This window comes from Convolutriloba macropyga, chromosome 8, assembly GCF_964194025.1.
Source record: "Convolutriloba macropyga chromosome 8, txConMacr16.3, whole genome shotgun sequence".
Lineage (NCBI taxonomy): Eukaryota > Metazoa > Xenacoelomorpha > Acoela > Convolutidae > Convolutriloba > Convolutriloba macropyga.
Genome location: NC_134475.1, coordinates 4,265,583 through 4,272,843, shown reverse-complemented (window position 1 = coordinate 4,272,843; position 7,261 = coordinate 4,265,583).

The window sequence follows — 7,261 nt, the reverse complement described above, 5'->3', positions numbered from 1 at the left end:
AGATTACGCTCGGGAAGTTAGCATGAGTGTTTTTGATGCGGAGAACCAAATTTAAACTAAAACTGTTTCAAACTTTCATTGTTAAATTATTGAATTGTTTCCAATCTGTAATTGTTAAAATAATTTCGGAATTGCCCTGCTTTTCCATTAATTTTGTGTTTATGTTCAATTTTAATTCTTCATGTGTGTTAATTCTACATTCCTTCAATTTGATGTTGCATTTGTAACGATAATTCGCGTTTTATAAGGTGGATGGATTCGCATCGCGTTTGTGCATTAAATTATATCGCGTGCATAAAATTTACTGCATATGTTGTCAGTTTCCGTTATGTTAGTTTTCTCTTACAATCGAGACTCAATTACATTAATTCTTCGGTACTCATTTGTTGCTACTCACTATGTATACTATCTATAATAACCAGTACATATTTTAATATTATTCCAAATTTTATACTGATACAGTTTAAAATTTACGCTCAGCGCAGGATATGTGGTACGGTTGTACCATAATTTAGTTCTCATTTATTAAAATGTACTTATTTAATTTATACTTGTCCTTGTAAAACTAAAAGTCAGTATTCACATAACTATAAATTACCGCCGACTAAAAAGTCATTATTTCATACCGTTCACACCTCCCACTTTTACTCAACTATTCATTCTTTTGAATCTCCTTACTGAATTCAGTTGATCGCAATCTAATCTATTTTCCACTAGACAAAATCCTAGCGGATTTGAAGGAGAAATCCAACCTCATTTAATTTGCCTACATTCGCACCGCGATTGTGGCTAATTCTAAAAGTAACAATTCATTTAACTTTGGAAGCTTGGATTCGCACCTCGAATCCATACATCTAAATCTACGTGGATTCACAGCACGATTGTACCCTATAGTCAGGGTTATCACAATAATAATAATAATAATAATAATAATAATAATAATAATAATAATAATAATAATAATAATAATAATAATAATAATAATAATAATAATAATAATAATAATAATAATAATAATAATAATAATAATAATAATAATAATAATAATAATAATAATAATAATAATACTAATAATAATAATAATAATAATAATAATAATAATAATAATAATAATAATAATAATAATAATAATAATAATAATAATAATAATAATAATAATAATAATAATAATAATAATAATAATAATAATTGTGGTGCGGATGGCACCTTCCCTAGGGATTAAACTGATAAAACTATAAAACTCTCATACAACTTTCATTCTAGTTCACTGTGTTTCTTAAACTGTTCAGCTGTATTACGTAACCATTTTTGTTAGCTATTGTTACTTGAACTACTTTAACTGGTACCAACAGGTACCGTCTGACTGTCTACTGTAAATCGCGTCATTGTGTTAACTGAACTTATTCTGACATAGTTTGATATTGATATTCAACCGAATCCCTCGGTAAAGAAGAGAAGAAATTAACGACTTGAACCCTGCGTTTTGAATTAGTCATAACATGGCGCAGCCATCAATGAAGTCACCGATTGGTGTACCCCTCTTTTGGGAGAGCGGGGCAAATCCGTCAAACGAATGGCCAACGTGGTTTTCCACGTTTAAAATGGCCGTAATGGCCAAGGAAAATATGCATGTGGACCTACTTCTACGAATCAAACCCACAGCAAACGACTTATTTTATCCAATAATGCCGACCCTAGAAGAAAGAGTCGAAAACACAAGCGAGGAAGAAAATCGAAAGAGAGAAATAAGAAACGAACGCCGCAAGGTAGACTGGGAGAACGAGTGCAAACAAATACGGAGCAGAGGGCCGATGATAGACAAATATACGTGGGACGAAGCTGATCTGAAAGTGAAAAGCTTAACATACCTATCCCTGGGGAACGAAGCCACAAGAATATTCCACCAGCGAAACCCCCACACTGTCATCGACCGCTGCTCCACAAACGAACTCGTATACGAGTTAGGTATAACCTTTACTCGGCCTAGAAACCTAACCTTTGATAGGTTCCAGCTCATAACAGTGCAACAGAATCCAAACGAAACACTGGAAACTTTTTGGAGCAGACTACCGGAACTGGGTCAAAAGGCAGCCCTGGGGAAGTAGAGGAAGACTTAATAAAGGATTTCTTTATCGCTAAGATGAACAATACGACAATCCAAATGGAACTTCTTTCCGAAGTGCGCACCGCTGCACAAGTACTTAACTTTGCCCTATCAAGAGAAAGAGGCCAAGAGAATCAAAAAGAAATTCTCAGATCATCAGCTCCAAACTGGACCAATCAAGTAAACGCAATCTCAAACAAAAAACACACGCCCGATGCAACGTCCCCAACAACAAAGCCCCCAACAACAAAACAAACCAAACGAGCAATGTTGGAGATGCGGGGGTATATTTATGGCAGGGCACATGAACCAGTGCACAGCCAAACAAGCTACCTGCAACATATGCAAGAAAACGGGACATTTCGCCAAGATGTGCAGGTCTAAAATACCCCCACTCCCAACCAGAAAACCCAATCAGAGATCTCAACAACAACGTCCCCAGGGACAAAACAATCAACTCAGAGTAAGACAGATACAGGAACAGTTAATCGAGGAGGAAGAACCCGAGCAAGAAGAAACAGAATCGGTTGACCCAGAGTCCGCACTATACATTAAAGAATTGTCAGAGGACTGGGCGGACATAAACCACATCGCACCAGAATCATTCTCGGAAGTAAAGAACATTCACCTCCAAGCAAACTCGACAAAAGAAGTCTGGGTGCAGACAACTACAAACAATCTAAAAGTACAATGGTTGGCGGATACAGGATCCCCAAGGAGCTTCATCACGGCGGAACAGGCAACCAAAATCATGAAATATAACCCCGATGTAAAGCTACAACAATATTCCAGCCCAACAAAATTTAAATGTTTCAACAACAACAACATAAAGATCGATGGAGAAATCAACATCACTCTGCAATCCGGCTCCTGGACAGCAAAGAACTGCAGAATCTTAGTAGTAGGACATAAATCTAACAACTTAATGGGCAGAGACGTTCTTCAGAAACTGGGAATTACACTCCAACAAAAACCCAACAATTCCCCAGGTAACAACATTTATTCAATCTCTACTATCCAAACAGAGAAAAATATAATCAAATGGATATACAAAAAATACCCACACTAATGTACCAGATTAGGAAAATCAAAAAACCACATAGCAAAATCGATATTCAAACAAAACCACAACCCCATACAACAGAAAGGACGACGAGTTCCCCTCCACTTACTCGAAAAAGTAGAACGCGAATTAGACAAACTAATACAAGATAAACAAATCACTAAACTAGAAAAATGTCCCGACGATCTGTTCGTTAGCCCTGTAGTAATAACAGTAAAAAAGGACAAATCAGTCAAAATAGCACTTGACTCGAAAAAATTAAACAAAGCAATACACAAAAACAAATACCAAATGCAAAGCATTGACCATCTAGTAGACGCTGTAGCACTTTATATCACACAAAGAAAGAAATCCCCAGGGAATTTCTGGTTCTCAAAAATAGATCTGAAATATGCATACAGCCAAATCCCATTAGACAACTCCATAGCCAAACACTGCAATTTCAGCATCCTCGGGGGACAAGCAACTGGCACATATAGATTTCTAAATGGCTTCTATGGCCTAACCGATATGCCAGTAACGTTTCAGAAAACAATAGATAAAACATTAGATGGAACAAACTCCAAATTTGCATTCCTTGATGACATACTAGTAATCACCAAGGGATCAATCCGAGAACACGAACTTGAATTAGACAAAATCTTGAACCGACTAAACAACGAAGGACTAGCCATAAATTTGCAAAAATGCGAATTTGCCAAAAATGTAATAGAATGGCTAGGCTTCACAATAACTCCAAGTGGAATAACACCACTAATTACAAAAACGGAGGCAATCACAAAACTCGACAACCCTAAGACACTAAAACAACTACGGTCATTCCTAGGGAGCGTCCACCACCTCACAAAATTTATACCGAATCTCGCTAAACTCTCAGAACCCTTGCGCCCATTATTAAAGAAAAATCCCGACGCCAAAAACAATAAACTAGATTGGAACGATGAACACAGTATTGCATTTAATAACATAAAAGCAAAAATACATCAAATAATCGAAAACAAACATTTCGATACCACCAAACAAACACGAGTCAAATGCGACGCGAGCGCAAAAGGACTAGGGGCATGCATCGAACAAAAACACGATAACGAATGGCATACCATTGCATTCGCTAGCCGATTCCTAAATAAACATGAATCGCGATATAGTACAAACGAACTAGAGTTACTAGCTGTAGTATGGTCTCTCGAACACTTTAAACACTATCTGTTCGGAACCGAATTTACTTTACAAACAGACCATAGAGCACTGTTAACAGCCCTCAATGAAAACCGCGGAAATAAAACGTACCAAAGTAGATTAACACGTTGGGTGGATAGACTACTCCCCTTCAATTTTAATCTTGAACATATCCCGGGGAAAAGCATGGGATTTGCCGACTATTTGAGCAGACATCCAAAAAATAATTCACCTCCCCCATCATCAGACGACACACAGTATATAGTTAACTTAATAAATGACTTTAAATTCGTCCTCACACAAAACTCAATGAATTACAATTCGGCTAATTGCACAGACAATTACCAGACAAGACAAGCAACTAGGATTAATAGTAAGCACGCGCGTGAATATAATAACGCTTTTTGCCTTAATCGTTCCAACTTTCAGCAGCTTATTTCGCCTCTTTCTAATTCAAACAATTCAAATACTTTCAATACTCTCAATTATACTCAAAAATTCAATTCAAACTTAGCCAAAAATCCCCAGGGATTAACCCACAAAATACCTCCCATCCATTTATCACATCCAAAAAATTCAGATGAAATTCCCCAGGGATACCAGACCATCAACGTTACTACTAGAAACAAACCCCAAGTAAATACATTTGACCAAACAATCATCAAACGAAAACGAGCGCCAAACAAAACCAGAATGAACTCTAACAAAGTCACTATTGCCACTCAAACTGATAACGAAAACAACAAGGGACTTGGACGATCAGTCATTATTCCCGATCCCCAAAACCCAATTTACCCCCTATCTAATTGTACGGATATGCCCCAATACAGAAAAAACCTCAACCAAGTATTTGGGGAAGAATTTGTTGCGGAAGCAACCGCAAAAGACCGCCAAATGGCCCCGATAATTAAACTCATTAAGGATAAGGACTGGGACACTCTTAAAAGGGTGAGCCCATATTTCTTTTCCCTGAAGAGAGATTTATCGATTACACCCTCCGGTTGTGTCTTATATGACAACAGACTTATGATTCCGTCATCACTTAAACAACTCGTGATAAACTCGCTCCACCAGACCCACCCGGGCCAAGCTGGGATGCTCCGACTTGCAGACTTAGTATGGTTCCCTCGGATACATAGGGAAGTAACGGCAAAAGCCCAGTCATGTGGGGACTGCATTAAAAAAGGTAAAAATCTCAAACCTTTAACCCCAAAAAATTCCCTAGGGATACTACCAAAACTAAGTGAGCCAAACGAAGAAGTACAATTAGATTTTGCGGGGCCAATTCCATTTAGAGAACATAAACAAAACTACTATATACTAGTTTCAGTAGATCGCTTAACAAGATACCCCCACGCAGAGGTATTTAAAGATTGCGACACACAAACAGCATTAAATTACTTAGAAGAATATTGTCGATTCCACGGCATACCACGTTCCATCAGATGCGACCAAGCCCAAGCATTTAAAGCAAGAGAACTTGAAATTTTCTGCAAAAACAAAAACATCAAGCTAATACTAGCCCCTGCGGGAGATCACAGGGCCACGGGAATGGTAGAAAGATTAATTCAAACAATAAAAAGGCGCATCGCCGTAATGGAACATGACCCTCTATGGTCATCAGCCGACTTAGCAACAATAGTAGCTAAAATCATAGAATCGATAAGACTAATTCCGAACGCAACAACAAAAATAAAACCTTTTGTAGCCCACTTCGGCAGACCTCCAAATACAGAGCTTTCTAACATAATTACAAAACCCTCAAACAAAAATCTGTCATATAAACAAATAAATAAATATGCTTCAGATCAAGCAACGCTACAACACCCAGCGCTCCCCAGGGAAATAATGTGGGACTGGGACCATGATAGCGAGCCCGAACTTGATATTCAATACAAGACGCGCTCACAACCACTCCCGGCCAACAGCGACACAGATGACTCAGAGAACGCGCCGCTGCTTAGCCACAAGCGCGTTCATGGTAAGATCATACCTGACAGATTAGAAATCACATTCGGCGATAAAACCTCCACCGTAATTTACAATAGAAAAAACATTGCAAGAAAAACACTGGCACGAAAAGTACCGGAGCCCCGGGGAACGTTAAAACCTCAATGGAATATCATCCCGGACGGTACCATTACTAACTACTCTCCTCACACAATAACATTAGATACTGATAATCGAAAAAATACTGTAATAAGGAGGAACGACTTAGCCATAGTAACCGAAACAAAACCCCGCGAACCCGAACCTGAGCCTAAACCTAGACTAATACATATGGTAGCATGTAAGACAGTTGGCGAATATAAACGCAATCAAGAAAAAATAAGAAAGTTTTGTTTAGAAGAAAAAACAGCCCTCGCCAAACAACAAGAGCTCATCGCGAAACAACAGCGAAAAGCCCCATTGCAACAAACAGCGACACAACAGAACCAACCGGGCCCCAGCCGCAGCGCAATAGACACCAAACCAATGGGACACGCAGACATAGTTGCCATGGCCAAGAGAAATCAACAGGCCCAAAAACGCCAACGAGCCACAAAGAAAGCCACGTCGAAGCCACCTCAGAAACAGCAACGCCAACAAGCACCAAGAAACAAATCGCCCTGGAATCCCCAAAGGCCTCAATGGCTGAAAAATGCAAAAACAAGATTGACGAAACCATCACTTGCCTCCACGTTCGAATTAAAATCAAAAGCCGCCGCCCTACAGCAATCCCGAGAAGCGAAGTCAAAACCCGAACGAAAACTACTGTATTCGAGCTCGTCAGAAAACAAAAGCTTCATATCTGTCAACAAAAACAAACTCAAGTTCTCACCAACAGTCAAAATTCATAACATCCAGTCCGAGTCCCCAGGGACAAAGCACTTTGAAATCATCACATCATCCGACCCACAGGACTTTATGATGGA